General features: G+C 39.3%; 1 long non-coding RNA gene across 3 annotated transcripts in view; it reads left to right on the plus strand.

The window, feature by feature from the left end:
• Positions 1–650: 650 nt before the first annotated feature.
• LOC310881398 overlaps positions 651–26,825 on the plus strand; it is a 45,311-nt gene continuing 19,136 nt past the window's right edge. For 2 of the 3 annotated variants that reach the window (XR_014572348.1, XR_014572350.1), the window contains exons 1-4: positions 651–2,090; positions 2,178–2,238; positions 19,840–20,031; positions 23,534–23,641. This is a non-coding gene — a long non-coding RNA (uncharacterized lncRNA). The remainder of the gene's footprint in view (positions 2,091–2,177; positions 2,239–19,839; positions 20,032–23,533; positions 23,642–26,825) is intronic. The other variant, XR_014572349.1, reaches the window with a different exon arrangement.

Here is a 26,825-nt window from a genome sequence, read left to right on the forward strand (position 1 = left end):
TATGCCCATGCACTGTGCTGGCTCACAGGAGCGCATCCCTCCTAGCCCAGGCTTTGTGCTGGGCACAGCAGCAGAGGTGGCTGCTGCTCCTGGGAGCCCCTCTTAGGCCCCCTATTTCTGCAAAGCCATAGGAGCAATGAGCTGAGAAGCAACTCCAGCATCCTCCATCCTTGTGGATGAAGAGTAAAACACCCTCGTCATTAGTTCCCCTTGGATCTGTAAAATCAGAAGCATTAAAATGCTTGCCTCTTCAGCTGAGAAATAAATCTCAAATGAAGTGATGCACATTTGAGAGAAAGATGTAGAAGATCCCTGTTTGCAGGCTGCAAGAGGTTTCCCTGATGCTTTAATTAAGTGTGTATATTTGGGAGCACTAAATAAGTAAATTAAAGCTTAGATATTAGTTCTTTGAGAGGAGCTGTGTTTTTATATCTTGATTCTGCATTTATAATTACATAGATCACATCAAAACAACATGTATTTAAATCAGACTCTACTTCTAAATATACCTAACCTCTACACATAAAAATTCCCAGCAGGTGCCTTGTTAAACAATAAGGAACATAGGAGGCAGATTGCTGTTATGAAGCCTTCGGTGAAAACTAACTCTAATTGTGTGCTTGCATTTCTTTATCAGTTGTAATAGTAAATCTCTGTGGTACAAAAAGAGACTTTTACACTTCAAGCTAGGAGGCTAAGTAGTGTGATTTCAAGATACCATCTGCCTTAGTATTTAGGGCCTAAAAGCTCAAAGTATTAATATTTGATTCTGTGAGCACCATAGTATCTTCGAGAATATAAGCCTAGTCCCAAAGACTTCAAATAGCATTTTTTTTCTTTTCTTTCCATGCACCAAATTCAAATGAAAACAGAACAGCCACTATCCAGGATGAAATAGCTGCCCTCCCCTGCTCCCCAGTCTCCCCAAACAAACATACAAAATACAGTAAGTGTATTGGACAGAATCTAAATATTATCCTGTGGAAAAGATAATACCCTGGTATTAATATTTATTTTATTTAAAGATTTTAAAATTAAAATTTAAAAGCCTTTCTATTTAGCTTCAGTATTCTTTCTCCTTTTAGCACAGCATTTAACAAATCTGGTAGGAATTTTCAAATGCAGATGCTAACTCTATTTACAAGTAGAGTCTGACAAATACATGAACCTCTGAATCCTTGGCTGGCCCCCACCATAATTTGATTAGTAGCCTGAAGCTACACAGGTACTTGCACTGGTTTGTAAATAGCTTGTGGATTTTTCTTGGAATACAAGTTCTGCTTTTTCATTCCTCCATACCTGAACAATTCAACCCCTATAGTAAACAAGGCTGAACAACAAAACATTTTAGTCTTGCTAACATGCAGACAACTTAAAATCAATTTCTTTTAAATAATAATAGTATATATTTTTTCTAAAATAAGCTAAACTATAAATCCCTGCAAAAGTTAGCTGCCTTTTATTCACCTAATTAGTTACAGCCATCTACAAAAAGACATCACTACCCTCCCAAATCACCTAAAAAATCCTTTAACTAGCCACAATGCCTTTTAGATCAGGAAATTAGGTCTGAAATTTGAAGTGAGGCCTGTGGCCTCTTGGGAAATGTAGTTTATTAAGGGGGCACCCATCTTGTTGCAGGCTTCTTCTCGTCAGTAAGGAAATTAAAGGAGATATTTTTACTACGAGTTTACTTTTATTTACTTTTTAATTCTGCATGGCAGGTCTTTAAGCGGTCTCTTTTTAGATATGACTTGACTGAGCCCTTTTCTAATTGAAGAGAAAATTTGAATTCCTAGGGAGGAGATTATGGGTAATCTGCTACTTTAAAAAGGCATGAGTGAGCACTTTTTTGGTTTAATTTAATAGGGGTTGCATGGTGAGCTCTTGAGAGAAAGAAAAAATGCTGATGGTATTGAGGTTAGAAAAATTGATGTTTTTATCATATCAGAGAGTACAGATAGAGTCCTTTGTCAGGGTCTTCTTTGAGCTGGGCACTCTAGATGTAAGAAATCCAGACAAGAACAGATTTTGGCCAAAGTAGGGGGAGTAGCATAACCTCTAGCAAAGGTAGAACAAATGCTGCTCAGGTGAGCGAGGGGGTAATTTCCTTTAAAAAAAAAAAAACAAAAAACTTTTCAAGCTATTCAGTATGTTTTCTGAATCTTTTTTAACAGGTCCAAAGCATTAGATCTGCAAATGTTTTCTCTGTAGCTACATAATTCTCTTATAGAAAAGGTAAGTTTTTGGGCTGTGGTTGATCTTCCTTAGCTGTCCTTGTTCTGACCTTCACTTATCCATTGCAAAAGTCCATTTATCAGCCCTTGTTGCTGAAGCTCAAGGGGTACGTGCGCTCCTGCCTCACCTGAAAATACCTAGGGTGTCTTTGGTGTTAATAAGGTCTCATTAATTTCTCAGCTAACCTTGATTATCTACAGAGGCAGAAGATTAGCACCTTTGGAAACAGAGTGTGGGGGTGTTTCCTTTGCTCAGGAATTTGACTGTATTGACTCTGCTGAGGAGCAATTAAGTATGAGAAATCTTGTTTGATCAACATCTCTTCCATTTTGAGAGGTGCAAAAGAGGTTTGAACTCTGTATTATGTGACAGACAGCTTAACTGGTTTCCCTTCATCCCAGTTTAAATGCAATGATGGTCTAGGCAGAGCCTTCAGTAGGTGTAATGGAAAAAGACCTCTCACTTGCTTCTCTCCATATTGGCCCAAGATACTACAGGGTTAAAGGCAAAAAATAAATAAATAGTGTCATCAAGGTATACGTGTGCCTGAGGTAGGGATGAAGGCAGTCTCCATGTTGTCCGCTCTTGCCTCCATGGTTCAATTCAATTTTTAAGCAGGAAAGTCCCAAAGCTCTTTGCATCTCATTTCTTTTTCCTCAGTCTTTTTTCAGCTTTTAATTGTTGCTGAATGGGGAAAAAGAGCATGGGTATGGGGCACACAAATCAAATGGTTGTCCTAATTCTACCCCCTCCTTGCAGCACCTTCTGGGAGGCTGAATGAACAGCCCCACCTGGTAGTCTCATTTATTAGAAAACATTAATGAGTGTGTTCAATCTCAAGTGAAGACCCTGTTGTGCATAGGTCAGCTGCATTTGAAACCTAAGGAGACCTAGGGAACTGTTTTACTGCAGGATATTAATTAGTTTTATTGAAAGCAGCAGCAGTTTAAAAACATAACAAAAATACTTTTTCTATGGCTGTTCTGTTAAGAATACAAACTCCCAACTAGTGACTGTGAGGGAGGGAGGAGAGCAAAAAGATAACTGCTTGATTGTAAAAGACGGAAAAGTATTACCATGGGCATTTAACAACTTATTATAATAGCCAATGATATCATCTTGATTTCACAGTGAAACTCAATTTTAAGTGTCAGCAAAGCATTCTTAAACTGCTGAGCAGATGTCAGCTGCATATCTGCCATGTCAGTGATCAGGAAAGATGTTTTTCATGAGCAGTGGCAGAGTCATTGCAAGGAATGTTATTTTTTTCATATACTTTGCGATGAATTTGGAGGGTTGCAAGGCTTAAAAAATAAGTAATTCCTAATCTCTGCAAGTCATGGATTCTGTCCATTTATGTGATTTTATACAGAATGTTTTCTGCAGCTATTAAGAGGCAAGTGAAAAGCCTAGAAGAAGCTAGGATAAGGGGCTTTTGGAGAATATTTTAGGCAGGGCTGGTATTTCAGTTCATTATTTTCAAACTAACTTCTACTGCAAATCTTTACAGTCTTTGTAGAGTCTGGGTAAATTCCTAAAACTATTCCATAAAATACTTGCTCAGCCTTTTTTAAAATGAATTCAGTTCTGCACCTGAGCATCCTGCTTCGACTTCCTCTTGGCTGTACTGTGACTAGAGTTTTTACTGACACACAGTTCTTGAAAGCACAGCTTAAATCCTGCGTGAATAATGATACTAGAAAGGAGTTTCGCCCACCTCACTTTTACTAGATGTATATTGTTGCTGGAAGCTAGATAAGGCTGTGAAACATCTAGCATAAGATTGGTGGTACATTATGAAAGATATTGTTGGTATTACAAACTGGGGAGGGGGGAACATTGAGCATTAAAATTGGGAGTATCAAGTGCTAATCAGACAAGCTGCCCACTACCAAATGACTGAACATGAATAGACTGTGCACAGTTATAAATCACATAAAACCTACTGTTTTCAAACTAGTTTTCCAGGCTTGCAATATGTGGCCAGCCATATATTTTCTGTGTTTAATTTTCCCTGAAGTAGGGGACTTGCACAGTATCCTCATATCTCACTTGTAGCTATTTTTCCAGAGTCCAGTGCTGGACTTTCAATTCCACTTCTTCCACTGGAGTTAGATACATTAAAGCTCTAAAAATTTGTTGATCCTCAAGTGAGTGAGGATGGGGCCATGAGTTCTGCCATGATACACCTTGGTTCAGCTCGATTCTGCTTTGAACTTTAAAGCCTGTGAACCTTGCTATAAATCTGCTCTCTATAGACCAAGTTAGATACTGCTTCCCTGTGTCTAAAATAAGAATACCTGAGGTTTGAATGAATAGTGGAGGTGCTTAACTGGGCAGTGAGATCCCAGCAAATGTGGACAAACACAGGTTAGATTTTTCAAAGGAGCTCAAAACTCCATATACACCCTGTGCTCAGAAAATCTGTTCAGTATTTTAAGTATTTCCAGCCTTTTCTGTGCCTGTGAAATTCTATGCTTTTTCAGTAAATGCTTGCAATGCTGTTTTGTGGGATTTCAAAGCACAAAGTTTTTAACTTCAGCTTATCCAAGAGTTTGCAGTGTGCAGAGAGGTTGCAGCCCCTAGACACTGAAGCAGACAGAGCATTTTTAGCTGTGCTTTGCCAGTGTCTCATCAGGATCAGTAATTTAACTGCAAAAGATTTCTCAGTATTTTAAGACTAGATTAAATTGCTCCCATTTTAAGGTTAAGAGTAGTGCTTCCTTCATTTTTCAAATTTAGGTTTTCACCCTGGAGAATACAAACTAAATGGCAAAATGCTGATTCTCAATTCCAGTGCAATAAACAAAGAGCACCAGGTAGAGCAGCACCAAGTATGACATGACAGCATGCACAATGAGGGGAGAAAAGAATTCTCTGATATTTCATTAGCTATAAATAATGCAGATGAATATTTGGATGGCAAGAGATGAAACTAGGTGATTTATTCCTCTTTTTTCCCAAGAGGATAGATTTATAGTGACTGCTGTGAAAGGATCTGTAAGTGGCTGGGCATGTCAAATGGAGGTCAAGATGGATAGTGGAGGGGTGCAGTCACCTGTGGTATTATTTTTTGGCCACGACTGGATGAGGAGGTAGAATGAATATGTGGTCCTACTGAAACCTGCCTCTGTGTCTGAGTTGCCATTTTATACAACAGCCAGGTACCCTTCACAAAGGTCATGAGCAATGGCATCCTTGTTGTTCTTCTGATCTCTTTGGACAGAAGATGCAAGTTTTGCATATGAATTGGATGCTGGTTCCAGCATCTTCACCACAGGGTGTGCTTCGAGCAGGGCTTCTTGAAGTGGGAGTAGCCATTTCCCATTCATCAGCCTGATTTTTGTTCATGGAAATGAGCAGGAGCTGTAAATTCAATCTCACTTCCTGAAATTCAGCTTTCTAGAGATGCTCCCCCGGTCCCAGCATCAGAAGAAATCCAAGAGCACCAGTTCTCTAGCCTTGTCTTGCAGTTGCCGCTGTCTAAAAAGATCCTGCAGTGCCCAGGAAAACACTCTTCCCACTGTTAATCTTTTCCCTGCTATTTATCAAGCCTTGCTGGCCGTAGAGTTCAGAGCGATGCATTGCATAACATCAGACAACTTTCTGTAATGTTTGCTGCTTTTGGAAACTGCTTCCTCAGTAAGAATGAGTCAAAAACATACTAATTTGTCTCACAGCTCCTTGCTCGGCTTTGAGTTTTTTCTTGCAGTTGCAGAATCTCAGACTGGTTGAGTAGTTTTCTTTGCCGAATGAACGCGGAGTCCAGTCCTTCCTGAGTTTGCTCACACAGAAGTGCCAGGACACGAGAGAGAAGCCCTCTTGCACTCTGGAAATGAAAGTACTCCTGTGCCTGCCTCTTGCTAGACAGGACCACTGTCAAGAGATTAGCAAGCACTAACTTCTCCCACTTCAATATTTTATAGGTAATTCGCATCTCTAAGAGGTATGTTGCATCACCTAGTTCACGGCTCCATTTCCATAACAGCAAGTAACCATAGTTCGTTCTTTTCAGTATCAAATACTTTTAATTATCAAACCAGAATGACAGAATGGTTTGGGTCAGAGGGAACCTTAAAGACTACCTGCTTCCAACCCCCTGCCATGGGCCGGGACACTTCCCACAAGATCAGGTTGCCCAGGGCCCCATCCAGCCTGGACTTAAGTACTTCAGGGATAGGGCATCCAGTTTCTGTGGCTTAAATGCTTAGCTTCTTCTGCCCCACCAGTAAGTTATTTTTTTTTTTAAACCTAGTTAGCAATTTATTTTACTTAACAGCTTTCTCAGCTCTTTTGCTTTAAACAAACTTTTATCTTTTGATGAGTCCTTTAGCATAAGAGTCCTTTAGAATAAAATACTGCCATTACTGCTGGACTTCTTGCAATTTTTCCTCACACAGTAGGAAACTAGTTGATGTCTCTGAACAAGACGCTGGAGCAGATCACCTAAATAACGGGCTAGCACAGACCTTATTCCAGTTGCCCAAATTTTGTGAGTTTTGAGGTAACTGGACATATTGCTCTGAGCTTCTGCATGCTGCTGGACATTACTATTGCTGGGAGCCCTACAGCTTTCTCCCCTGATGAAAGAAGGGCTGGAAGGGATGTCGGGAAGGTAATACAAGCCCATCTTCCTGCTCTGAAGCAGAAACTGCTCCTCCTCAGCTGCTGGATATTGGTCTAATCAGTACTTATAAATCTCTAAAAGAGTGATTTTTACAAACTTCCTAGCTAGCCTATGCCAGCAGTTTCACTTGTAGTCATTAAATAATTAGTACGCTTGCTTTAATTTGAATGAATCAGGCTTTCTTTCATCCAGTGATTCTTTCTGTGCCTCTGATATGTTGGATAATCATTTACCACTTGATATCTTCTTCTGAATATATTTATGCATTGTAGCCAAGCCACTTCTGGGTAACCTAAATAGATTTTGATAAGCTAAACAGTCTTTTTGCTGATGCTGATCCTACAGATTAGACCTGAATTATAATGGTATCATTCTGATCAGCCCATGAGGAAGAAAAGACAACTTTTTTTTTTTTCCCAAAGACAGAGTCAAATGTGGCATTGAACATTCAGTTATTGCTATATCAACCAATATTCTGGGGACATAATGTTTTCTAGGCTTTTTATAGCTGCCTTTAAAATAATAATAATAATAATAAACAACCTCTACCTCTTTGTTTTGGCCTGAGATTGGTAAAAGAATTGCTTTTACTTGACCCTAATGGCATATCCTACCCAGCTCAGCTGACAAGTTATTTCATGGCAGAACAGTTTTTATTCTTAAACACACCATGAAAAGAACGTGACTTTAGACACTTTCTAAGTCAGATTTCTGTGTCTATATAGCATAGGTCCATGTCTTCCTGGCACACTAGGAAGGTGATCTGTCATGGCGTCTTTTTTGAATTACTACATAAGTTAGACAGTCTCTCAAGGTTTTCCATTTGAAATGCCTGAAATCTGATTTTGCAAATTTGTTGCATTGCAACTCTGGTTGCAAAGGTAATCTCTTGTGAAGCATGTGTAATCTCATGAAATTTGTGTATAACTGAACAAATACCTTGTGCTTTTCTTAGAAGGAAAAGATTTTTATTATTTTTTTAAATCACTACTGGTTGCATTGATTTCAGTTTGTAAAGAGAATTATAGTACTTATTTCAAACTTAAATTTTCATATGTTCCCTTTTGCATAACCGTCAGATTATTATCATCAGTATTATGAGAAATTGAGTGAATAGAATGTTTGCAACAGAGACCCACCCTGAATATTTTATGATTAAAAGGTGTCCTAAAACAAAAGAAATTACTTCCATGGGGTGATGTATTTCAATAGTTTTAAATAATTGCAGTTACTAGTGACACTGCTGTTGATTGCTGTAATGGGTCAGCATTCAACTTACAATAACACTGAAAAAAATAAGCTTCAATTATAATTCCAATCTACAGCCCACTTCAAATAATTGAAATATTTCCCTCGACTTGAGTGGACTTTACTGTGCAAACAAGCTCCATCCTAATCACCTAGGAGCTATCACTGCTGAGCTCTGCAGGCACAGGCAGAATAATCTAGTTTTCTTGCACCGTTTTTTTTTTTCTCTTTTTCTTGCAGTTCCTGTCCAAAGCATTGTCTGGGCTGTTCACAGAATGGGGTATATACCCAAAATGCAGGTCACAATAGGGTCTGCAGTACTGAAGACTCAGGAGACTGATGCAGCCAGTGTGCCCATTTTTCCCAAACACAAAACATCTTGTACGTTCTTCAGTTGGCCATTTGTGTAGTAGCACTTCATTCTAGTGGTAGTGACATTATTGAGAGTGAGATGAGTTAGAAATGACTCCAGAGATCATTATAATCTCCATGGAAGAGGAAAGAAGGAAGACTTTTTTGGCAAGCTAGAATTGCTCAACACCAGGGGAATTGCATAAACCGAATAAAAACAAATCTACCAGGGTGAATTCCCGAGTAGACCACCAAGTAAACTCTTTGGCCAGAAACATAAGATCTTCAGTAAACTGTCCCATCCCTGTTTTCACCACACTCCTAATACACAGACTTACTGTATGCTCAAATACTAAGCACCATTCCTTAGATTTCAAGCTAATGGAAAAATCTGTTTTATATTGTTGTTAGGGTGCGTGTAACTTCAGCTAAATGCTGGGAAAGTGCAGGAGATCAATAGGGTTCTATTTTGCATAAAATTAGCAGTGTGGAATTTAAGTGACTGCCTTCTGTACACAATTTAATTATTGGAAGCATGACCCCCTTTGAAACTGAGCCCAGGAAATGCGTTTCTCTGTAAATGAACAGGCATTCTATTATAGTGTAATGCACTGGAAAAGACTCCAATAAAATCGACTTTCACCCTAATTTCTGGTTTCTTAGAGTAGTTCCTGTAAGTGAGGAGCACTGGAAATCCTCTTCCAGTAAACTTTGGATTGAATATTGAATGCAGTACCCTCGGGATATTCTTCTTCTCCATATTGTACCATCCCCTCACAATCATTCAAAGGAACTGGCAGTTTTGCTTTGCTTTGCAGAAATCTCGTGTTCTTTATAGGAAAAAAAAATAAAAATGAAGGAAACATACCTGTGTGGTCAGGAGAAAATGTCATTAACTGTACTATTGTTTCAGTTTACTTCCATTTTTCCATTAGAGAAATGAATGCTCCACTTCAAGTAAATTTCCAGATTCAAACAGGGAATCATGATTTAGTTAACGTAATCTATTCTCTGTCTGTATCTTGCTCCTTTGTTTTTCAAGGACTCCATCAGGGCTTGGAGGACTTCATAGTTTTGTTGTTTGTTTTTATCTTTTTGGAATCTATAACTCTTTATTCAATACTTTCTTTTAAGAATGAGTAACTTTTAGTTCTCTTTTTTCCCCCATTCTTTCTTTTTGCATTCTGAACCTGTCATTATATACGATCGATGTGTGTGCATTTGAGTTATCCATGAAATCAAAAAGCTATTGAAGTCAAAAAAGGAAAATTCCATCACAGAAGATGGTTAATCTTGATCTTTATCGCACTGATGGTACATACTTTATGGGTTGCTTTTAAAACATTCCCATGAATGGTGGTGGAGGCTCTGCCTCTTCCCAGCCTTTAGATCTGTTAATACAGTCCCAGATGTTGTTAACACCTTTCTGTTATACTTTCCTGACATGATGTGGGATGTAAAATAATATGTATGGTAATAACTGGTATCCTAGCCTGAAAATCATGGTGACTATAGTGTGTTGTGCTCATTCTAGGACCTAAGAGCACCTGAGTTGCATATTTTAGGTGGTGATATTGGTTAGAGGCTTCTGCCAAGAACAGCCTTTGTCCAAATGAAAGAAAGATGTAGATGAAGCTCTTATGATCCAGTGAAATCACAATGCAGAAAATGTCTCCTTTTAGTGATATGATTAAAGCTCAAAATATTCTAGAGATTTGCAAATGAAGAACAACAAAAACAAATGACTACTCATTTCTAGCTGAATTGTCAAATTCCCTTGGGTTTACAGAAGCAGAATACAAATTTCTGACATACTCTCTTCCTCTTCCATTAGTTTTTTTTCTTTTTTTTTTTTTTAATTTCCTAAAATAGAAAAGGCAGAGGCATATGACAACTTTTAGAATATATGTTTAGACTACATCTTCTGGAGCATTTTAGCTAAACCTGGACAAAAAAAAACATTTTCTCCGAAGGAGTGAAATTATGAGTTAAGTGAAAGAATTTGGATCAATACAAGATGAATGTTTGGTCTGGACTTTCTTTTTTTTTCTTTTTTTTTCTTTTTTTTTTTTTTTTCCCTCCTAAAAGAAATAAATCAGAACTCACAGAATGACTGGCTGGTACATGAGAAGAAATAAGCCTAGCATTCAAGGGACTGTCTTCAGTTCCCTGCTGTGATTTTACCTTTTTGAAAAAGTCTAACCCTCAGCATCTATGGGCTTGGGCTTCTCATTTGCCAAGTGTCAACAGCAATTTCCAGGGTGTGGCAAGGATGTATACGCTGTGGATTCTGGCATGTTTAGCTTTTATGGAAGCTGCAAGTAAGGAAGGTTACAGATATTCAATCACTTCAGTGATGTGTTCATGCACTCTTTCTACTTAACACCCTTCATTAACTGTTTTGCACTTTCTGTGCTTTAGTGCCCCTCTAATTTTAATTTCCTCTCTGTGCAAGCAGCAGATATGCTATGAAGAAACATGGCTGTTTTTCATATGAGGCTCTAGCTGCCATGCTAATACAGCCATTTTAAAAGTGTTATCTACCCAGCAAAGGCAGGAGTGCTTTTCAGTGAGACTTCAAACAGCATCATAAACTGTTTTTCTCACAACAAGACCTCTTCTACCTTTTGAAACTTTTGCTAAGGATTTTCTGCATTTGTATTTCCAGATGTCCTTGAAGGAAAAGGAGGGAGGTAATGGTTTGCTGTAGCAAACTGTTTAGAATAAACTTTTCAAATTTTTCTGCAAATGCTTGAATTAGCTACCTCAAAGGAACCTCCCACAACAAGAAATCTTTATTCTTTGTCCTCTCTTCTCCTTTGCCAATAAGGAGGAGGGAAAGGAAAAAGGCAGTATAAAACCCTAATTTTCTTTCTCAAATGTATAGGGCCCAACAGGATTGCCAGAAGTCCTTAAGTGTCTGAGCCTTTTGATATTCAAAAACTCTCATCACAAAAAAAAGTTAAGAATTTTTGACATTGACAGCTAACAGATAAAAATATTCAAAATAATAAGTGTGTAGAAACTATGAAGCTTCACAAAGACCTTTCCATAGCTCTGAGGGCTCTGGAAACCTTTGGAGGAAAAGCTCAGAAGAGCTTGTGGCTAAATTTGCATCTTCTGTTTCTTGCAGCTACTAGGAATGAGATTCTGGATTAGAGACTAACACTGCGTTGAGATAGTAAATCTTTAAGCTTGTGATTCAGGAGTGAAAATGAAATAATCAAAGGTAATAGACTGAGAAAGAGGGGCTAAATCTTTTATGGTTTAATGTAATAGCACTTAGTGCCAGAAAGTCACTCGTCCTTATTGGGAATTATGAATAAACCTATACCATTCATCTGCATTTCATGGTGTAAAAGCAATGATGTTTATTTGGATAGAGCAAATAAAACCATGAGACCTCAGACCAGGTGCTGGAGAAAGGAAACCATTTTCTTTTGCAAAGCAACTTTGCTTCCAGCTACTGTAAGAAGGTTTTACAGAGAGGTGCTAGTCCTGTGGTGTAGATCAGACACAACAGAACAACTATGCGAAGTCCTCTGCTGGCTCCCCTCGCTTCCCTATGTTTGGTGGCTCGGAGCCTGCTCTGTATACCCCCTTTTCTGGTGTGTTGTTTGTTTGTCCGGGGGGAGATTGGATTGTCTGTGACTGGAGAAAAATGGGAGTGTGTTTACCTGCATTTCAGTCGCATGACATCTGTGTTTCCTGTTGCTCAATGAGAGGGTAGAGCTGTTCATTACCAGCTTTGCAGTCTGCTTATATCAGAATTTCATTTACTATTGGCTTGACACTTTTAAATTGCACTATGTATGAATTTTGGAGATTTACTCCTTATGGGAAGCTATGATTAGGGAGGGCATTTTAGAATATAAGATGCATCAGAAAAATATTGTTGTTCTGGAGGCACAAGAGAAGTGCTCCATTTTCAAACCTGGTGTGATATAGGATGACAGTATAATAAGAGACCTTCTTTGTATGATTTCATTGTGAGCTCTCAGAAAACACATTTCATTTCCCAAACCTCTCAAAAGCTCTGCAAACACCTGTCACTGGAGAATAGGCCAGCTTAGTTCTGCTGCCGTTATCCCAGCCTCGGAGGGTGCTTAGCAGGAGAACAGAATGCATTGCTATCCATCTCCCCTCCACTGGATAGCAGCTTTGCTCAGTTAATTATTTTTGGTACAGTTGCCCCAGAGAATGCTTTAACTATGAGGTTTTATCCAGCTGTGACAGGATAACAAACAAAGAAATAAATAAAAGTCAGAAACAGTGAATATGAAGGAACTGACTTGTGAAAGAACTCTTCTAACTGTGTTCATTGCTGACAGTTGCATTTCACAATGTTTCCTTGGTTTTATGGCTAAGTGTGTATCTGCTGACTGTAGAAAGGCCTGATTTGCGTTTTCCCAAAGGTCTCTTACAATGCCTATTGCACCTCATCATCCCTTGGCTCTTGCGGCTTGTAGAAAACAGCTTCTACAAGAAATGCTCTGGGTTTCGAGAAATGACTCTTGCAGCAGGCACTTGCCAAAAAATGCATTGGAAAGAGTCACTTGCTGTGTACAAATAAAGCCAGTGGATTAGGGCTTGTATCCCTCTTCAGCAAATATCTCCCTGGGTATGAAATCAGGTTAAATCCAGTTTAGCCTCCAAGATGTATTCCTGGATGACATAGCCCATAAGGATGGCGTGTAACTAATAAATTAGCTGCAACGAGAATAGTAGATCCTAATATTTGTGCTTGTTTGCCAGTGTTAGGTAGATATCTTTTTAGATATCTGCAGTGGGAAATGGGTGTATTTGTGAATGCAAATTGAGAGGTCTGCAGATTTGAGACATTATTTTGTAAAATAATTTAAAATAGCATATTGTTGGGCAGTGAGCAGTTGGTAGTTGTTAAACTCTTAGGATCAGATTACTGCTATAGGAGAGATGGAAAATGCACTGTTCTGAGTACATATCTGGCAGCTTTTGCTTGTTTTCAAATTCTTGGTAATGAGAGAGAGGAAAAAACAAAACAAACAAACAAAAAAACCACCAACAAAAACATCTACTGTGAATTACCAAGGAATTGACACTGACTCTTGTTTTTCCTCAAAATGCACACTGCGTGTTGATCTTCTGTTCATTGCAGATATGAGTTTGTATGTTCAACAGTCTGTGATTGACCAGTAACTGCCATGCCTCTGGTTAACAAAGAGAGGCAAGAGGTGTTTTTTACATCAAAACCTTGCTTGGTTAGATGCTGAAGATGGCCCCCAAATTTGTTCAGACCTCCGGATTGGAAAGGCTCTCCTCCTTGCTGAAGGGTGATGAATTTGAGTCCCCGATTATGTTCTGTATCATTCTAGCCCATGAGACAAGATTTCTAAAATAGTTTCAGGAGATCAATGACTGCACAGGAAGAAAGAGACACTGGCTCCATGGGAAGGTAGGAGATAAATGGAGAAGGTAGGAGTAAGTGCAGAAGGTAGGTGTGAGGCCACATGGTTAATTTGCTTGAGCTAATTGATTTCTTAAGATACATTTCAGCTTGTAGAAGGATTTATGTGAGAGGAGGCACTACAAAAGGTGACTTAAGATACAGCCTTGAAACAGATGGAGAAATGCAGAGACTGAAAAGTGGAATGGGAAGGAGGAGGTGGCAGATTACATTGCCATTAGTTCAGACTGTCTCCCCAGGAGAGAGGATGTGTGCATGTAATCCAATAATCCACGTGTCTTGGTTGTATGTCTCCATGAATAATGCACTAAAAATAGGAGTCTGCTGTAGCCTTCACTTTGAGAGTTTAGTTCTTAATTCCTATGTAGAGGTCCACGCGTTCAGTTCTGGGGACCGATCATTCAGACATGTCACTAGCATCTGAGAGAAGACAGGCACAGTGTTTGGAGGAATTTTTTCATTCTCCCTTTTCCCATTTTCCTCCAAGATTTTTTTTTTTTTAAATCTGAATTAAAGTTTTGTTTAAAATACTTGATGCTAACTTTGGCAGATTTAAGGCTTTGCTTTACTTGAGAGTCCAAGTCAAAAGATGCTTTGGTGGTGTTTTTATAACAACTCTATCATCAAAGTGAAATTTTGCTGACAAATTGTTTGCTGCACGTCTGTGAAGTCTAATAGGTGTGTTTTTCCTTCTTTACCTGGGAGATTCCTGTCTGTGCAGAACACTGGCAAATAGCTGTTCTGAGCAAGACCCTCTATTTATACTTTTTGCTTCAGAATGTGCCCTCTCCATCTCCTCTCAGTCCTGCAGTTGGAGCTAAGAGGAGGGAAAAGCATTTTTTGCCTCTCAGTGTTCCAGGCCATCAAACTGCTATTGATCAGAACAGCGCTTTCAGTTTTTATCCTAGACGTTTGATAATTCCCTGTGGGTTTAACCCCAATTCCAAATTGCCATATAGCAATAGAGAGCAGCAGCATTTTCTCAGACCTATTCCTAATCTGCTCCCCCCCGCCCTCCCGACCCTGATCTTTATTGATGTGAGAGTATATTTCACTGTCATCTCAAACGGAGATGATTAAGTCTCTCAATCTTTAGTCTAAAGGAACTGATATGAACTACCCTGACAGGACAATGTCTTCCCTCTTCATCTCTCCTGCATTTCTAAAGATGCCTGAAGTGAGCTGATAAATGGGATTTCAGAAGCTGGGAGAAGCCAGTCAGCAAAGCCTGTCACGAATCTCAAAGGTTGCAAAGATGCTGACTCCTGGCAAAGTTTTACGGACCTTGGATGACTAAGCAAGCTTCATTAACTCAGATTTGACTAATTGCTCGTTTAAGAAAAACAAATAGAAACATAGAGAAGCTTGGAGCCAACAAGCCAAGCACTGTGAACATGATATAGTGAAAATTACTTGTAAGCTTGTTTTGAGGCTTGCATGTGACCCTTTGCTGCTGTTCTTGTCTTTCTTCCTACTGCATTCATGTGAATACTGAAGGCTGGCGTATTGGACATTATTTTTTGCAGCAATTCTTTTGTTATCCACTGATTGCATGCTGTTTCACCTTTTGTCACTGTCATATTTTGACCATTTCAGTAAAAAAAAAGAATGCAACAGAAAAGTCTTATACCTCACTTGAGTTTGCAAATAATCTGAAGGTTGAAAATCAGGCAGTCAGTATAATCCCACTGCAGTCTAATTTTCTATTTGCTGCTTATCCTCCATCAGTAGCATAAATCCTCCATGTGTTTTTTTCTCACCTCTCATTTTTGCCATCCCTAATTTTCTTCTAGCCTGTATTATTAGCCTAGCAGTTTCCAGAAGGCTTGAATCTAGTTTTGATTCAGTCACTGACTTGACCAGAAGTATTGCTTGTTTTACATTTCCCTTATTGACATGCTTTGTCTTGAAAATTTAGTTTATAGGTTTAGTCGGGCTGGGAATTTGTTACCATTCTCTGTTCACAGTTTTTATACCGTGCTTTGCTGAGGCCCTCATTCTGCCCACAACCTTAAAGTACTACAGTAATATATCTCACAGAATAAATAAATAAATAAATAAATAAATAAATAATCATGTGGGTTACTTAGTGAATGAAAAACAACAAATTCACTGTAGTTACATTTAGCAAATGAGCAAGTAATGGAAAAAAAGAAAAAGAAAAAAAGAAAAACAGGAGACTATATTCATCTGGTAATTTATTCACGATGAGTAATTTGACATTGTCTCGCACACCAGCTTGACTGTCAGGAGCGCTCAGATGGTTTTCTAATGAACTTGTCTGAAAGGTGCTTTATTTAAAGAAAGGCGATTCTTCATGGGCAAGCATCGCTTTGCAAGGGGAAAATAAACATGACACTTAACATCATTAGTGTGTTATTATTTGTGTTCCTATGGGCAGCAGAAGGCATCCTATTTTGGTCTTTACCCACGTGCCCTGTGTGACCAAGTGTCTGGTTTCATTTTTCTTCACATGAGAAAAGATTCCAGCTGAAAAACTGCTGACTGTTGGCTTTATGATTTCCCCCTAACGTTACAGAAAAGCTGTGGTTATGTGCACACTTTAATAGCCTGAAAGGAGGAACTTTTTTGTCGGTGTGTGCCCAGTCCTGTTAGTGGCACAAATGCAGCTGTGAATACCTGAGACCTCATCTTTTGCACAAGGATAGAGGTAAAGTTTTTGGGGTGGTGTGTGGCTTGGGGCCCTGGTGCAGGTTGTCTAACTGTCAAAAAAGGCAAAACAAAAAGTAAACTCACATAGTGTGTCGGGGCATGGCTGTTTACCTTACCCTTTCCTCAGCTTTGTGTCACCCTTCTCACAGTGGCAAGAAGCTGCTCTTAGTAAGCAGAAGTAGTAAATAGGCTTTTATTTTTTTTTTTAGTACTTACCCATTCATCGTGACTGTGTTGGCTGGGATAGGGCTTTGCAAGTTCACTTGCAGAATAAATATCAGTTGTTTTTTTTCTCATCTCACAATGCTGGCATCTCAGGGGGCTGCTGATGGCTGGAGGATTTCTGTCAGTGTTTGGGAGGGGAGTATCTCTACTTTTGCCCTATATTAAGGATATTTGTGTAGAATCTTCCTCCATAGCCTTTGCAGCCAGGGCCTACGTGTTCACGAGAACTTGTTGCTAGCTGCCCAAAGCAACAGCATCCTGATTTCTGTCATATCCTGGTGTGACTTTGGTATACATAATTGTCACTGGGGATGAGCTTGTCTAATATCAATTTATAGGCTCTTTGTGGAGTCCTTGTACGTCTCACAATGATGGATATACAATTAATAGATGTTTCGACTTGTGAGATGGATGATTTTGCGGTGGCCTTGTACGCAACCCATGTGCACTTATCACATGGCTCCATCCCATGGAGTATCGCCAGGGTCCTTCAGAATGCTTTGGTGCATGCTCCTTGAGACATCGCAGCAAAGCTGGGCTTAATGGCTGGCACACATCCTAAATACTTCTGTGTCCCTTCTTGCTCACCTCTTGAAGTGCGATAGCATCAAGCCCTCTGATGAATCTCATTTAGAAGAACAAGCCTGATTTCAGTTAACACCTAGCATTTTTTCTAAGTGGTTTGCTTTTGAGTGTTGTAAATGTCTGTTAATACATTTCCAGAGATACTTTTTTTCCACATGCAAAGCTACAGGTTAAGGAGATGAAGTTTGGTAATTTGATTTCCGTGTGAATTAAGCCTTTAAATACATATTCAGGATCAGGGAATTGGTCTTTATGCAGTAGATATCAAGAGCTAAATTCTTATTTTTTTTTTTTTGAGCTGGGAAATAGAATTGTTGCTTTGCCAGTTCTAGACATAATTTCCTTTTAAACATCTCCACAGGCTTAAGTGAGAAAACAGACATAAATCACTTTGTATATGTTGGCAATTTCCTTATTTTTAGAGGCAGTGCTTATACTGTGGATTGCTTGTATTTTCATTAAATACATTAGTATTATTATTATTTTAATACTCACCCTGAATCCTTTTCATGGCTCTGGATCGTCTTTTACAGTCTCTGTTCTGTCAACAGCAAAAACCAAGCTGTTGCTCTGATCTTGTTGTGGAGTCCTTAATGCTGCTGTGCACCTGTCTGCATGCTTTTATGTTGTGCTCCTCCTAATGAAGTCCAACGGCTGCCAAGGCAGTGGAGGAGGGAGAACGGTTCCGTTTGACACCAGCATGTTGAACCATTTGTTCAAAACTACAACTCCTTTAATAGTGCATGCTGCATCTTAATAGAGAGCCTTGTTGAAGTTAATTATTTCTGTTGGCATACCCCAGCACTCAAGATGTTCTAGAGTGAATCACGATGGTACCTCTCCTAGATTTGATAGAATTTATTAAAAGCTACACTCATTTGAAGGTGAAATGTTGGCAACAACCTTTAATTTAAATCCTGCGAGGGTTTTGTCAGTTCTATATGCTGCGTGGCAGGAAAAATTATACTTGGCAGGGGGAAGGGAAAATGAAATAACTTGTTGTTGTCATAGGAAGCCTATCATTGGGAATAGGGAGAAATAGCAGGGCTGGTATGAGAATCAACGCCGTTGCTTATGGCTATGGTGTCTGCCTTAAAAAGTTGGATAACTCAGAATTACTTAAATGGGTCTCAAATTCGTAAAGATCTCTGGAAAACTCTAGCAAAACCAGGTTTCTGCACAGCACAGTAGCAAGTGAAAATTAAGTTATCTTAATGTAGTGAGATTCATACTGGAAAGAACAATTTATTAAATGGAGGAAACAGCATGCAGTCCTACAGATTAGTGGTGTATTTAAGATGTAGATTTTTATTGGATCTTACTATTCACAAAAACCTGAAAAATGATCTGGAGGGGGAATGATGGGAAAAGCAAGGAAAAAAAAAATCAGTGAAATGGTTCTAAAGTTTATTTTACCTTGTCTGTAGCAATATATTTTGCCTGATTTTAACTTCAGAAAGCAGTGAACAGCCCGAGCTGAAACTTCATGTAAAAGCTGAACTGTAGCAGAGAATTTGTCCCAATGGTTGTCTGATGATTGAAAATGAAGTTTTATCAGCAAAAAATGTCAGTCAACCTTATCTTTACATGGCATTGCTAACTTCCCCTACACTAAAGACAGTTGTAGTTGGATTTAGTTCTCCAATTACCAAAAAAGAAAAAAAAGTGCAAAGGGTTCTTGAGGAAGTATGCCAAAATATAGAAAAGACCAACAAAATGGTGATTTACACAGCTCAAATTTAAAATGTTTGCCGCTTTGCACTTAGCTGGGTCCCAGCTGGCTTGAAGAAAGTCACATTCCTCTTGACAAGACAGTCCAAAATGACAGTGTTACAGGGGATGCCATCTTCCCCTCATCCAAATAAAAGCGATCAATTATTAATGAAAAAAAAAAATATTGAAAGGCTAAAGTGCCAGAAAGGAAAGAGACGTGGTTTCATTTTTGCTTTCTTGTTCCCGTAAGATGCATCAACTGACATTCACGCCATAACATACACCCCTAATAAGAGCATTAATAGCAGCAATACATCTTGTTGCATACAGTACCTATAAGTGGATGACATTCTTGGAGCTTCACAGTGAAATATAATGATTTAAAAGGCTATAGTTCCTACAAGATTAAAACAAGGGACAATTAAAAGTAATTCAATACACAAATAAAATCAGTGTGCCATTAAGGTAATCTTTCTGAAATAAATTAAAAAAACCCACAAGTATAATAATAATGAAATATGAATCTATTTATTTTTGTAGCTCTTTGCAGATTTGCCACCCAAATCAGAGCTAATCATATGAAAATATATGTCAGCTCTAATCCTGTTTTCCACTTAAACATATAAACAAATGGAAAGGAGTTCCTACTGCGGTGATGTATATGTCAGGGAGTTGAATGTTAATTTTAAGCGTGATGCAATTTAAAACTCAGAGACTCCTTTAATTTCCATAGCCCTCGTTCTGCAACTGGTGAAGCAAGACAGGGGAAGGGAGGGAGCAGATTTCCACCTGAATTTCTTCACGTGCTTGAAGACGAGGAGTTTCTGCTAACTGCTGCCAGGCCAGGAGCTGGGACTGCCCAAGCCACCAACATCCAGTAGTCCCAGACACGCAAACCAGCACCAGAACCCGAGCAAGTCTCCAGGTAAGCAGCAGCTTCCCCAAGCAGTCTGCAATCTTGAGTATTTTTTCATGGAGAAGCCACCTCCCTGGATCCTTGCTGACTTCAGAGGATGTGTTTAGATCTGCTGGTCTAAAAGCAAAAAAGCTGGAGAATTTTTTTATACCCAAAGTTAGGTCGGGTAGTCGCTGTTACAGCATTGTAAGGCTCAACAATTAGTCTGATGGCATTAATAAGAAGCACAAAGCTCGTAGCATTTTAGCTTTCAGGCAAATAATTACTTTCCTTGTGCTGGAAGTTGATGATAACTGCAGGCGTGCTTTAGAATTGTTTTTCATTTTTTTTAAAGGAAAACTATTTTTAAAGGATTTTATTCGTATAGGCCATGGAAATTAGCTTTGTCTGGAGTGGTCAGATTAACTATTTTAAGATGATTTGTTTGCAATGAGTGCAAATACTCATTGTCTGTGTTTAATTGTATTTTAAGATCATCACATTAGTAATTGACTCTGACATCTTGTCTAGATCTTTCTACTAATTCTCAGGCTTTCATTAGAAAAATAAATCTCAAGCTTGGCTGTCATCTCTGAACTCACAGAATGCTTGCAAATTAGCACTACAGGAATATCAGCTTGAGAAATCAATATCTGCAAAGTATTTGTTTGTACAACTCTGCATACTTTAAAAACAAACCAAAACGACAAACCACCTGGGCACTGGCTTTGTCCCTGTGGGTTAGTAATCTCTGTGTTTCCCCTAGTTTTATCAGCTTATTTTTGTGCAGGCTCCGCAGCAAGGAACAGAGGATGTGCTCTGGGTGCTCATTCCAGGTGTGCTCCGTGCTTCTCACGGTTTGGTTTTTGTTGGTTCCAGCCACCAAAACCAATTCCAGCAGAGAAGCAATACCTAGCAAAGTTTCTGAGAAGTGCTAATGGATAGAAATCTTGAAAAAAATTATTAAAGCAGCTGTTTTGTCATATTTTCTAGCTCCTTAATTACTAGGAACATTTGCAGTTGCCCTCCATTACCTTGTGTCTCCAAATTTCCCACATCTAATTGTGCTGTTCCCGAATAAAAGGCAGTGAAACTCAGAGTGGACTTAAAGTGCTTTTGGTCCCCCCCTTTTTTTTTCCCCATCGTGGAACAGCACTGTTATCTCCCAGTCCTGTCACACTGTCAAAATATGTCTCCAAGTGAGCAAAGTACATCCAGACTGGGGAAGTATCAGTGCTTCTTCCTTGCTTTTCTTCAGAGATGATGAATATCCTGTGGAAATTACAAGTTCTTAACTGTTGCATGGCAAGAGCTAAATGCAGGCAAGCAGTGAGTGTTGGTCTCCAAAAATAGCTGGCCCCGTGTCCTAACATATGTACGATCTGCTAGTGAGTGTAAACCATGTTCCTGGGAAGCTGTGAGCTTTACTGGATTTGGGGTACTCTAAAGTTAGATATAAATCAATTCAAGATCGTTACTAGTAGCAATATGGTAAGAGCAGAGCATAGTGTAGGCAAAATATTGGTGTTAATCCAGATTTTGGGCTGCACTTTGTGGCCTGCCCCGAAGCCTGGTTGTTCTGGGTGCTTTGCTGGATTTTTCACCGTGTTACAGCCGCAAGAGGTGCAGGTGCTGTCTGTATAACAGCATAGACGTGCTTTTTGCTCTAAGCATCCATGCTGTATTTTAAATGCTTTAGCTGTTGCATTTGAACTTAATGAGATGGGTACTGTGCATCTACCCAATGTCAATTGATCGCAGAAAGAGCATTCAGTCCAAGTTTAATTAGCATGTAACTGATAAGTCCAATTACTCTATAATGATTTGGAAATTACATGAACTACATATTTTGTGGTTGTGGCCTTATATAAAACACAAAAGTTGTGAGGAAATTTTATATTTAATGAACACTTTAAAAAAAAAAGCCATTCTGGGTTTAATCAGATATCAATTAGTTGGAAGAGGGAAATCTTAAATTAACATGTATTAAGTGTTAATTGGCAGCAGCCTCCCCATTGAGTGAAGTGTGGTGTGCAAGCCCATTACCAGCACGGTGTGCAGCGTGGCACAGAATGCAGTCCATACAATGCCTCTTATTGTGCCGAATTTGTGTAAGAAATTCAATTATTCCCTAATGCTGGGGGTGGATCTGATACATAATTAATTCTGGCTTGTTTTAAAAGATGCCTACATAATTAGCAATGCATGGAATATATTATCTCTGACATATTTTTAAAACCCTAGTAGTTACCCTTTGAAACTAGCCCTTGCTCTTTAATTAACAGATAACGTATTGCAATATTAAATTTGAGACGTTGCCATTTTGGCAGCACTTGAAGTGATGTTATTCATTATGGTTGCCATGGAGCACGCTTCTTTAATTTGTGATCATGTGTCCTTATTGATGGAAGAATATCTTGGGGACAGCACCCACAGTGTTACTTCAGAAATGCTGGTTTTTATATTTAACTACTTGCTCTGTAAATCAGAGTAATGTGGGCAGTGGGAGTATTTTTACTGTGTGTCTCTGGTGCTGCATGGTTATTTCCCTATGAACTGTGCAAGAAATTCTTAAATCCCTCTGGTGTTAGAGGGGGAACTTTTGAGCAGGCATTGGAGGACAATCGACCAGTGTTTAAATAAGTTAGCAGTGGGGGAAAATAAAAAATAAGGATGTACAGGTTAGGTGCTTTCACTGAATTGGCATCTGAAGGAATATGTCTTTTTTTCCATTGAGCTCTGCAGGGATCCTAGTTAGGCTGGTCATTCAGCTTAGATGTTAAATTGGCTAAAGTTAGGGGTTGTTAACAATGACAGCGTGTACTTGGAATTGGCTATATATCAGTGTAACCTAGAAGGAAGACAGCCAAAGATGCATTTCCTTAAATAAGTTGATAGGAAATGCACACACACACACACACAAAAGGCAGGAAAAAAATCATGATTGCTAAATTTTCTCATTAAAATAGAGAACAAAATATTGCTAGACAGGCTTTCATTTCCTTCTGCTAGATTTCTGTTAGCTTTTTAATGTGACATATGACTCCTAGTGTTCCTGGTCCATCAAAATACTATTAAAATGCTTCAGTAAGATTCTTCACTATTCATGGCAGAAGAAAAGTGGAAGTTTGCAGACTATTGTTTCTCTCTTTACTCACAGCCAGAGAGTTTTTTATTCTCTGAATATATTTGGGTACCAGATGGTAGATTGTTTTCAAAGTTGTCAAGCAGATTAACCAAAGTTAAGATCCTAAGTCCTTTTGGGGGCCTGATGATCCTGCTTAGCAAAGATGCCAATGATCTCACCCAAAGTTGGGCATTTGGCACTTGAGAAAATAAAGTGGACTTGTATGTCCAAATGTTAACTCAGGTTTAAATCCTTATTCTGAAAGAGAAATCTTAGACTCTACTGTAACGAAGGAGGAGCCAAAATGATGTATCCTATGCTGAATATTTTCCTTGGTTGTTTTCTGTGACAGACTTCTGATCTGGATTCCAGGAGTACCAAGTTCCTTTGCTTTCTCTCTCCCAGCTTCCTAGAGAAACAGCTTGCTCTTGTTACGTGGACACAGGGTGCCAATACCACGGAGTCCCAATCTAAACCAGGTCCCCTAGGCATGGCAGGAATAAGAATCATCATGTAAGTAGGGGAAAGATGAATTAATTTGTCCACTCTAAGTGCGGAAGTATGAATGACAAACTGCTTCCACCCGTTACCTCCACTGCAGTTAGCACTGCTGATCTTGCCCCCAAATTTTTTGTAACTGTGTGACCACAGCCGTTGAATAGCGGTGAGTGCCCATGGGTATTAGACGTGCCTAGAAAGCTGGATAATTCCAGTTGGCTTGGTGACTGCTTTAACAGCAGAATCAGATGAAGTCAGCTGGTGATGGTAATGTTGTTCAGACGCATTGCTGTCCTGCTGTCTAACCCTGGCCTTAATGGAGCAAGACTGCATGATTGGAAAATGCTGCCTAATGATTGTTGCAATACCCACTTTTGCTGATAATATTTTATAGTTATTCACAGAGCTGGCATAAAAAAATGCATGGTGGACATTAGGTCTACACAGCAAGGGATCCTCTCGTTTTTTGTGCTGGTTTGATATTACAGAAAAGATAATATTGTTTTGGAGGGCTTAGTTACTTTTGATTATTTTTTTCTATTTCTCCAGCAAAATTTTCCAGGACAATGAAGCAGAGTAAAACCAAATGGAAATAAATTAAGGCCATATCAGTTCTTTCAAAGTGGAAAAAGGCATAGATATGTTCTAAGGAATGCTTATTTCAGTATGGAACCTTAAAAAAAAAAAAGACTATTGAATGGGATTTGTGCTGTCATTTTGTGGAGTGCGTGGATTTGTGTTTGTACATGTGTTTGTGCTTTGTGCTCTAGCTCCAGATTTCATGGGTCTGGTTGATCTGCAAGAAGCAAGACTGGGACTAACCAATCTGTTGGTATGTTAACGTATTTGTGCTTTTGTTCTTTCTGAGCTCCTTTCCACCAGCCTTACCTCAGTATGACAGTCCTAGGGGTTGAGTAAGAGACCTTGGCTTTACCTGCCATGGTGAGATTTGAGCTGTCTTGTTAAAAGTTCAGCATGCAGGGCTGGCTTTACTCTGACAAAGCCATGTTGCCTCAAGGCAATTCAAAAGGTACTGCAGAAGCCTGGAGAAAGCACCATTTCTGCACTGTTTTTTTACAAAAAAAAAAAAAAAAAAGTGGTGAGAGATCTGTGAGCATGGCTTTAATGAGCTGCAAACATGGCACAATGATTCAATATGAGCCAGAAATTAGTCAGGCTGAGTAGCAAAATGACACTTTCTTTTAAAAACATCACAAAAGCATACTGTAATTTTGTATAATTACTGATCAATTGCCATTGATTTATGCCTCTCATTTACCATCAAAGGACAAACTAGAATTTATCCTGGGCACCAGACAGCAACTAGATGCCTTTCTAATAGGATGTACTAAACAATTATTTAAAATGCACCTGGGTTTCAGGATCATGGAGTCTTCTGTCATGGGAAATTGTAGTGTAAGAACATGAAACTTTTTTTTAAGTCCTGAAGAGAAAAATGTTTTCTCCAATGAGCAAGACTTGCCAATTGCTAACACTGACTCATTCACCCTGTTGCAAGGACACGGGCCCAGAGTAGTCCCACCTGGTTTTGGCGCTTAGCTGGAGTGTCTCAGCTAAGACCCTAGCTATTGTAGGCTCCTTCGCTTGCTAAAAATAGGGGAGGTGTCTTTGCTGGTGACTTAATGCATTATGAATGTGAATTTACTCATCCTGACTGCCATCACAGGAATGGACTTTTTCAGTCAAATTTCTTTTTTTTTTTTTCTTTTTTTTTTTTCCTTATGAATGGTGGTTGATTCAACGCTACCTGTACTATAGTTTGTGTTACAGTTGGGGTCCTGCTGTGAGGACAAGATGGGACTCCTGTCCAGCTGATGGAGAGTGCTGGCTCCTGGGCACCCCACAGCTGGTACCTGGGGCTGTGCCCTCAGCTGCCCAGCTGCTGCCACAGGCTCCGGCTGTAGCAGGACTGGGGGGGCTGTATGGATAGAGCATATATTCCTTGTCCAAAATAAAAGCTATCTGGCACTGTTGCGGCCAAACTTGTCTACTGATTAGTGGATGAGTAATATGTTCAGAGCCTGATCTTTTAGTAGTTTAGTGGAATCATTTAAATCAATATTGCTGTATGACAAATTATAATTTCTGTCATCTGACACAATGTTCTGGGGGAAAAATTGTTTTTCTGAGGAGTGTAAGATGCAATATGGAAACAGCAAAAGCTTGGTTTTCCTTTCCTTTTGCTGCCTTGACAGTGAAAGGAGACCAAAACCTCAAAAGAAATGACAGCATGTATCTTAACACACCACCTGTATTTGAAGTGCCATCCTGGTGTGCGTGTGTCTGGATGTGTGCAGGCACACGAGATCCGTGTGTACCACTGCTCTCAAACAGTATGTGAAAAAAAAGCTTGCATGCACTTTTTCTCCCTTCCAGCTGAGCTAGTGGAGTTTTTAATTGATTGGTACGAGGGCAAGAATTTAAATAAAAGGAAAAGCCAGCACTACCACAGTATGTGCTATTGATTTATGGTTCTCTTATTGAGCAGAAAGTGGCAGGTTACAGGGCAGAGAAGGACCATGAGAAGTAAAAGAATAAAAAGGGGTTAGAGAGAAGGGAGGAGAAAGGAGGTTGAAAAGAGCACCTGTAGAAAAGGGAGAGACACCACAGAGAATGGAGCTTGCAGGAAAAGGAAACATCAATCTAGGGAGAGTGAGGCACGACAAATAAAGAGGTGGGACAAAAAACAGGTAGAGAACAGAACCAGATTTTCTCAATAGTCAAATCTTTAATACCCTTTACTTTCCTAGGCTGCTTGCTGTATGGGGCTGGCATTCTGCAACACTGCTTGTGGAGGATGCTCTTGCTTTAGTACCAGCTGGGTGCACAGGGCAGCTCAGCTTGACCAGTCATGGGTCCTTCCAGGGGTCCTGACCTGTGTTTCTGGCAAATCTTTCCCAGGGCGTGGAAATTTAAATGTCTAACAGTGATCAAGGAAACAAAGGGAGAAGCCTGGAATACTTCATGGTAAATGCATAGCAAGTTACAGTATAATTCAAATAGACTAATAAAATAGCCTGAAAGATAAAAGCAACAGTCTATGATAATTTTTTAGGCTGGTTGTCTAGATTCTCACCTTTAGAGAAACAGCATTTTTGGGATATTTTTGTGGAAAGATGACAGAGGGCCAGAGTTAAACCAAATGAACTTTCTTTCAAGGCGTATCGGAAGTTAGGGA

The sequence above is a fragment of the Anser anser genome (genome assembly GCF_964211835.1).
Source record: "Anser anser genome assembly, chromosome: 14".
In the NCBI taxonomy this organism is placed as follows: Eukaryota; Metazoa; Chordata; class Aves; order Anseriformes; family Anatidae; genus Anser; species Anser anser.